Source organism: Pristiophorus japonicus, unplaced genomic scaffold (genome assembly GCF_044704955.1).
Source record: "Pristiophorus japonicus isolate sPriJap1 unplaced genomic scaffold, sPriJap1.hap1 HAP1_SCAFFOLD_264, whole genome shotgun sequence".
Taxonomy (NCBI): Eukaryota; Metazoa; Chordata; class Chondrichthyes; family Pristiophoridae; genus Pristiophorus; species Pristiophorus japonicus.
The window spans coordinates 872,835-881,377 of record NW_027252384.1 but is presented as its reverse complement, the minus strand read 5'-3'; positions in this window follow the sequence as shown (position 1 = coordinate 881,377).

Below are 8,543 nucleotides of genomic sequence, written 5' to 3'. Positions count from 1 at the left end.
GGGAACCAGTGAGTGTAGAACTGAACACAGCCAGAGCCAATTACCTTCAGGGGAGGGGAACCAGTGTGTGTAGAACTGAACCCAGCCAGATTCAGTACCTTCAGGGGAGGGGAACCAGTGACTGTCGAACTGAACCCAGCCAGAGTCAGCACCTTCAGGGGAAGGGAACCAGTGAGTGGTAAACTGAACCCAGCCAGAGTCAGTACCTTCAGTGGTGGGGAACCAGTGAGTGTAGAATTGAACCCAAACAGAGTCAGCACCTTCAGGGGAGGGGAACCAGTGAGTGTAGAACTGAACCCAGCCTGAGTCAGTACCTTCAGTGGAGGGGCACCAGTGAGTGTAGAACTGAACCCAGCCAGAGTCAGTACCTTCAGGGGAGGGGAACCAGTGAATGTAGAACTGAACCCAACCAGAGTCAGTACCTTCAGGGGATGGGAACCAGTGAGTGTAGAACTGAACCCAGCCAGAGTCAGTACCTTCAGCGGAGGGGAACCAGTGAATGCAGAACTGAACACAGCCAGAGTCATTACCTCCAGTGGAGGGGAACCAGTGAGTGTAGAACTGAACCCAGCCAGAGTCAGTACCCTCAGGGTAGGGGAACCAGTGAGTGTAGAACTGAACCCAGCCAGAGTCAGTACCTTCAGGGGAGGGGAACCAGTGAGTGCAGTACTGAACCCAGCCAGAGTCAGTACCTTCAGGGGAGAGGAAACAGTGAGTGTAGAACTGAACCCAGCCAGAGTCCTTACCTCCAGTTGGGGGAACCAGTGAGTGTAGAACTGAACCCAGCCAGAGTCAGTACTCTCAGGGTAGGGGAACCAGTGAGTGTAGAACTGAACCCAGCCAGAGTCAGTACCTTCAGGGGAGGGGAACCAGTGTGTGTAGAACTGAACCCAGCCAGAGTCAGTACATTCAGGGGAGGGGAACCAGTGAGTGTAGAACTGAACCCAGCCAGAGTCAGTAACTTCAGGGGAGGGGAACCTGTGAGTGAAGAACTGAACCCAGCCAGAGTCAGTACCTACAGGGGAGGGGAAGCATTGTGTGCAGAACTGAACCCAGCCAGAGTCAGTACCTACAGGGGAGGGGAACCAGTTAGTGCAGAACTGAACCCAGCCAGAGACAGCACCTTCAGTGGAGGGGAACCAGTGAGTGTAGAACTGAACCCAGCCAGAGTCAGTACCTTCAGGGGAGTGGAACCAGTGAGTGTAGAACTGAACACAGCCGGAGTCAGTACCTTCAGGGGAGAGGAATCAGTGAGTGTAGAACTGAACCCAGCCAGAGTCAGTACCTTCAGGGGAGGGGAACCAGTGAATGTAGAACTGGACACAGCCAGAGTCAGTGCCTTCAGGGGAGGGGAACCAGTGAGTGTAGAACTGGACACAGCCAAAGTCAGCACCTTCAGGGGAGGGGAACCAGTGAGTGTAGAACTGTACCCAGCCAGAGTCAGTACCTTCAGGGGAGGGGAACCAGTGAATGTAGAACTGAACCCAGACAGAGTCAGTAACTTCAGGTGAGGGGAACCAGTGAGTGTAGAACTGAACCCAGACAGAGTCAGTATCTTCAGGTGAGGGGAACCAGTGAGTGTAGAACTGGACACAGCCAGAGTCAGTACCTTCAGGGGGGGGGAACCAGTGAGTGCAGAACTGAACCCAGCCAGAGTCAGCACCTTCAGGGGAGGGGAACCAGTGAGTGTAGAACTGAATCCTGACAGAGTCAGTATCTTCAGGTGAGGGGAACCAGTGAGTGTAGAACTGAACCCAGCCAGAGTCAGCACCTTCAGAGTAGGGGAACCAGTGAGTGTAGAACTGAACCCAGCCAGAGTCAGTAACCTCAGAGTTGGGAACCAGTGAGTGTAGAACTGAACCCAGCCAGAGTCAGTACCTTCAGGGTAGGGGAACCAGTGAGTGTAGAACTGAACCCAGCCAGAGTCAGTACCTTCAAGGGAGGGGAACCAGTGAGTGTAGTACTGAACCCAGCCAGAGTCAGCACCTTTAGGGGAAGGGATCCAGTGAGTGTAGAACTGAACCCAGCCAGAGTCAGTGCCTTCAGGGGAGGGGAACCAGTGAGTGCAGAACTGAACCCTGCCAGAGTCAGTACCTACAGGGGAGGGGAACCAGTTATTGCAGAACTGAACCCAGCCAGAGACAGCACCTTCAGGGGAGGGGAACCAGTGAGTGTATAACTGAACCCAGCCAGAGTACCTTCAGGGGAGTGGAACCAGTGAGTGTAGAACTGAACCCAGCCAGAGTCAGTACCTTCAGGGGAGGGGAACCAGTGAGTGTAGAACTTAACGCAGCCAGAGTCAGTACCTTCAGGGGAGGAGAACCAGTGAGTGTAGAACTGAACCCAGCCAGAGTCAGTACTTTCAGGGTAGGGGAACCAGTGAGTGTAGAACTGAACCCAGCCAGAGTCAGTACCTTCAGGGGAGCGGAACCAGTGAGTGCAGAACTGAACCCAGCCAGAGTCAGCACTTTCAGGGGAGGGGAACCAGTGAGTGTAGAACTGAACCGAGCCAGAGTCAGTACCTTCAGGGGAGGGGAACCAGTGAGAGTAGAACTGAACCCAGCCAGAGTCAGTACCTTCAGAGGAGTGGAACCAGTGAGTGTAGAACTAAACCCAGCCATCGTCAGCACCTTCAGCGGAGGGGAAACAGTGAGTGTAGAACTGAACCCAGCCAGAGTCAGCACCTTCAGGGGAGGGGAACCAGTGAGTGTAGAACTGAACCCAGCCAGAGTCAGTACCTTCAGGGGAGGGGAACCAGTGAGTGTAGAACTGAACCCAGCCAGAGTCAGTACCTTCAGGGGAGGGGAACCAGTGAGTGTAGAACTGTACCCAGCCAGAGTCAGTACCTTCAGGGGAGGGGAACCAGTCAGTGTAGAACTGAACCCAACCAGAGTCAGCACCTTCAGGGGAGAGGAACCAGTGAGTGTAGAACTGAACCCAGCCTGAGTCAGTACCTTCAGTGGAGGGGCACCAGTGAGTGTAGAACTGAACCCAGCCAGAGTCAGTACCTTCAGGGGAGGGGAACCAGTGAATGTAGAACTGAACCCAACCAGAGTCAGTACCTTCAGGGGATGGGAACCAGTGAGTGTAGAACTGAACCCAGCCAGAGTCAGTACCTTCAGCGGAGGGGAACCAGTGAATGCAGAACTGAACACAGCCAGAGTCATTACCTCCAGTGGAGGGGAACCAGTGAGTGTAGAACTGAACCCAGCCAGAGTCAGTACCCTCAGGGTAGGGGAACCAGTGAGTGTAGAACTGAACCCAGCCAGAGTCAGTACCTTCAGGGGAGGGGAACCAGTGAGTGCAGTACTGAACCCAGCCAGAGTCAGTACCTTCAGGGGAGAGGAAACAGTGAGTGTAGAACTGAACCCAGCCAGAGTCATTACCTCCAGTTGGGGGAACCAGTGAGTGTAGAACTGAACCCAGCCAGAGTCAGTACCCTCAGGGTAGGGGAACCAGTGAGTGTAGAACTGAACCCAGCCAGAGTCAGTACCTTCAGGGGAGGGGAACCAGTGTGTGTAGAACTGAACCCAGCCAGAGTCAGTACATTCAGGGGAGGGGAACCAGTGAGTGTAGAACTGAACCCAGCCAGAGTCAGTAACTTCAGGGGAGGGGAACCTGTGAGTGAAGAACTGAACCCAGCCAGAGTCAGTACCTACAGGGGAGGGGAACCATTGTGTGCAGAACTGAACCCAGCCAGAGTCAGTACCTACAGGGGAGGGGAACCAGTTAGTGCAGAACTGAACCCAGCCAGAGACAGCACCTTCAGTGGAGGGGAACCAGTGAGTGTAGAACTGAACCCAGCCAGAGTCAGTACCTTCAGGGGAGTGGAACCAGTGAGTGTAGAACTGAACACAGCCGGAGTCAGTACCTTCAGGGGAGAGGAATCAGTGAGTGTAGAACTGAACCCAGCCAGAGTCAGTACCTTCAGGGGAGGGGAACCAGTGAATGTAGAACTGGACACAGCCAGAGTCAGTGCCTTCAGGGGAGGGGAACCAGTGAGTGTAGAACTGGACACAGCCAAAGTCAGCACCTTCAGGGGAGGGGAACCAGTGAGTGTAGAACTGTACCCAGCCAGAGTCAGTACCTTCAGGGGAGGGGAACTAGTGAGTGTAGAACTGAACCCAGCCAGAGTCAGTACCTTCAGAGGAGGGGAACCAGTGAGTGTAGAACTAAACCCAGCCATCGTCAGCACCTTCAGCGGAGGGGAAACAGTGAGTGTAGAACTGAACCCAGCCAGAGTCAGCACCTTCAGGGGAGGGGAACCAGTGAGTGTAGAACTGAACCCAGCCAGAGTCAGTATCTTCAGGTGAGGGGAACCAGTGAGTGTAGAACTGAACCCAGCCAGAGTCAGCACCTTCAGAGGAGGGGAACCAGTGAGTGTAGAACTGAACCCAGCCAGAATCAGTAACTTCAGGGGAGGGGAACCAGTGAGTGTAGAACTGAACACAGCCAGAGCCAATTACCTTCAGGGGAGGGGAACCAGTGTGTGTAGAACTGAACCCAGCCAGATTCAGTACCTTCAGGGGAGGGGAACCAGTGACTGTCGAACTGAACCCAGCCAGAGTCAGCACCTTCAGGGGAAGGGAACCAGTGAGTGGTAAACTGAACCCAGCCAGAGTCAGTACCTTCAGTGGTGGGGAACCAGTGAGTGTAGAATTGAACCCAAACAGAGTCAGCACCTTCAGGGGAGGGGAACCAGTGAGTGTAGAACTGAACCCAGCCTGAGTCAGTACCTTCAGTGGAGGGGCACCAGTGAGTGTAGAACTGAACCCAGCCAGAGTCAGTACCTTCAGGGGAGGGGAACCAGTGAATGTAGAACTGAACCCAACCAGAGTCAGTACCTTCAGGGGATGGGAACCAGTGAGTGTAGAACTGAACCCAGCCAGAGTCAGTACCTTCAGCGGAGGGGAACCAGTGAATGCAGAACTGAACACAGCCAGAGTCATTACCTCCAGTGGAGGGGAACCAGTGAGTGTAGAACTGAACCCAGCCAGAGTCAGTACCCTCAGGGTAGGGGAACCAGTGAGTGTAGAACTGAACCCAGCCAGAGTCAGTACCTTCAGGGGAGGGGAACCAGTGAGTGCAGTACTGAACCCAGCCAGAGTCAGTACCTTCAGGGGAGAGGAAACAGTGAGTGTAGAACTGAACCCAGCCAGAGTCATTACCTCCAGTTGGGGGAACCAGTGAGTGTAGAACTGAACCCAGCCAGAGTCAGTACTCTCAGGGTAGGGGAACCAGTGAGTGTAGAACTGAACCCAGCCAGAGTCAGTACCTTCAGGGGAGGGGAACCAGTGTGTGTAGAACTGAACCCAGCCAGAGTCAGTACATTCAGGGGAGGGGAACCAGTGAGTGTAGAACTGAACCCAGCCAGAGTCAGTAACTTCAGGGGAGGGGAACCTGTGAGTGAAGAACTGAACCCAGCCAGAGTCAGTACCTACAGGGGAGGGGAACCATTGTGTGCAGAACTGAACCCAGCCAGAGTCAGTACCTACAGGGGAGGGGAACCAGTTAGTGCAGAACTGAACCCAGCCAGAGACAGCACCTTCAGTGGAGGGGAACCAGTGAGTGTAGAACTGAACCCAGCCAGAGTCAGTACCTTCAGGGGAGTGGAACCAGTGAGTGTAGAACTGAACACAGCCGGAGTCAGTACCTTCAGGGGAGAGGAATCAGTGAGTGTAGAACTGAACCCAGCCAGAGTCAGTACCTTCAGGGGAGGGGAACCAGTGAATGTAGAACTGGACACAGCCAGAGTCAGTGCCTTCAGGGGAGGGGAACCAGTGAGTGTAGAACTGGACACAGCCAAAGTCAGCACCTTCAGGGGAGGGGAACCAGTGAGTGTAGAACTGTACCCAGCCAGAGTCAGTACCTTCAGGGGAGGGGAACCAGTGAATGTAGAACTGAACCCAGACAGAGTCAGTAACTTCAGGTGAGGGGAACCAGTGAGTGTAGAACTGAACCCAGACAGAGTCAGTATCTTCAGGTGAGGGGAACCAGTGAGTGTAGAACTGGACACAGCCAGAGTCAGTACCTTCAGGGGGGGGGAACCAGTGAGTGCAGAACTGAACCCAGCCAGAGTCAGCACCTTCAGGGGAGGGGAACCAGTGAGTGTAGAACTGAATCCTGACAGAGTCAGTATCTTCAGGTGAGGGGAACCAGTGAGTGTAGAACTGAACCCAGCCAGAGTCAGCACCTTCAGAGTAGGGGAACCAGTGAGTGTAGAACTGAACCCAGCCAGAGTCAGTAACCTCAGAGTTGGGAACCAGTGAGTGTAGAACTGAACCCAGCCAGAGTCAGTACCTTCAGGGTAGGGGAACCAGTGAGTGTAGAACTGAACCCAGCCAGAGTCAGTACCTTCAAGGGAGGGGAACCAGTGAGTGTAGTACTGAACCCAGCCAGAGTCAGCACCTTTAGGGGAAGGGATCCAGTGAGTGTAGAACTGAACCCAGCCAGAGTCAGTGCCTTCAGGGGAGGGGAACCAGTGAGTGCAGAACTGAACCCTGCCAGAGTCAGTACCTACAGGGGAGGGGAACCAGTTATTGCAGAACTGAACCCAGCCAGAGACAGCACCTTCAGGGGAGGGGAACCAGTGAGTGTATAACTGAACCCAGCCAGAGTACCTTCAGGGGAGTGGAACCAGTGAGTGTAGAACTGAACCCAGCCAGAGTCAGTACCTTCAGGGGAGGGGAACCAGTGAGTGTAGAACTTAACGCAGCCAGAGTCAGTACCTTCAGGGGAGGGGAACCAGTGAGTGTAGAACTGAACCCAGCCAGAGTCAGTACTTTCAGGGTAGGGGAACCAGTGAGTGTAGAACTGAACCCAGCCAGAGTCAGTACCTTCAGGGGAGCGGAACCAGTGAGTGCAGAACTGAACCCAGCCAGAGTCAGCACTTTCAGGGGAGGGGAACCAGTGAGTGTAGAACTGAACCGAGCCAGAGTCAGTACCTTCAGGGGAGGGGAACCAGTGAGAGTAGAACTGAACCCAGCCAGAGTCAGTACCTTCAGAGGAGTGGAACCAGTGAGTGTAGAACTAAACCCAGCCATCGTCAGCACCTTCAGCGGAGGGGAAACAGTGAGTGTAGAACTGAACCCAGCCAGAGTCAGCACCTTCAGGGGAGGGGAACCAGTGAGTGTAGAACTGAACCCAGCCAGAGTCAGTACCTTCAGGGGAGGGGAACCAGTGAGTGTAGAACTGAACCCAGCCAGAGTCAGTACCTTCAGGGGAGGGGAACCAGTGAGTGTAGAACTGTACCCAGCCAGAGTCAGTACCTTCAGGGGAGGGGAACCAGTCAGTGTAGAACTGAACCCAGCCAGAGTCAGCACCTTCAGGGGGGGGGGGGAACCAGTGAGTGTAGAACTGAACCCAGCCAGAGTCAGTACCTTCAGGGGAGGGGAACCAGTGAGTGCAGAACTGAACCCAGCCAGAGTCAGCACCTTCGGGGGAGGGGAACCAGTGAGTGTAGAACTGAACCCAGACAGAGTCAGTATCTTCAGGTGAGGGGAACCAGTGAGTGTAGAAGTGAACCCAGCCAGAGTCAGCACATTCAGAGGAGGGGAACCAGTGAGTGTAGAACTGAACCCAGGCACAGTCAGTAACTTCAGGGGAGGGGAACCAGTGAGTGTAGAACTGAACCCACCCAGAGTCATTAACTTCAGGGGAGGGGAACCAGAGAGTGTAGAACTGAACCCAGCCAGAGTCAGTACCTTCAGGGGAGGGGAACCAGTGACTGTCGAACTGAACCCAGCCAGAGTCAGCACCTTCAGGGGAAGGGATCCAGTGAGTGGAGAACTGAACCCAGCCAGAGTCAGTACCTTCAGTGGTGGGGAACCAGTGAGTGTAGAATTGAACCCAACCAGAGTCAGCACCTTCAGAGGAGGGGAACCAGTGAGTGTATAACTGAACCCAGCCTGAGGCAGTACCTTCAGGGGAGGGGAACCAGTGAATGTAGAACTGAACCCAGCCAGAGTCAGTACTTTAGGGGAGGGGAACCAGTGAGTGTAGAACTGAACCCAGCCAGAGTCAGTACATTCAGGGGAGGGGAACCAGTGAATGTAGAACTGAACCCAGCCAGAGTCAGTACCTTCAGGGGCGGGGAACAAGTGAATGTAGAACTGAACCCAGCCAGAGTCAGCACCTTCAGGGGAGGGGAACCAGTGAGTGTAGAACTGAACCCAACCAGAGTCAGTACCTTCAGGGGAGGGGAACCAGTGAGTGTAGAACTGAACCCAGCCAGAGTCAGTACCTTCAGGGGAGGGGAACCAGTGAATGCAGAACTGAACCCAGCCAGAGTCAGCACCTTCAGGGGAGGGGAACCAGTGAGTGTAGAACTGAACACAGCCAGAGTCAGTACCTACAGGGGAGGGGAACCAGTGCGTGTAGAAATGAACCCAGCCAGAGTCAGTACCTTCAGGGGAGGGGAACCAATAAGTGTAGAACTGAACCCAGCCAGAGTCAGTACCTTCAGGGGAGGGGAATCAGTGAGTGTAGAACTGAACCCAGCCAGAGTCAGTACCTTCAGGGGAGGGGAGCCAGTGAGTGCAGAA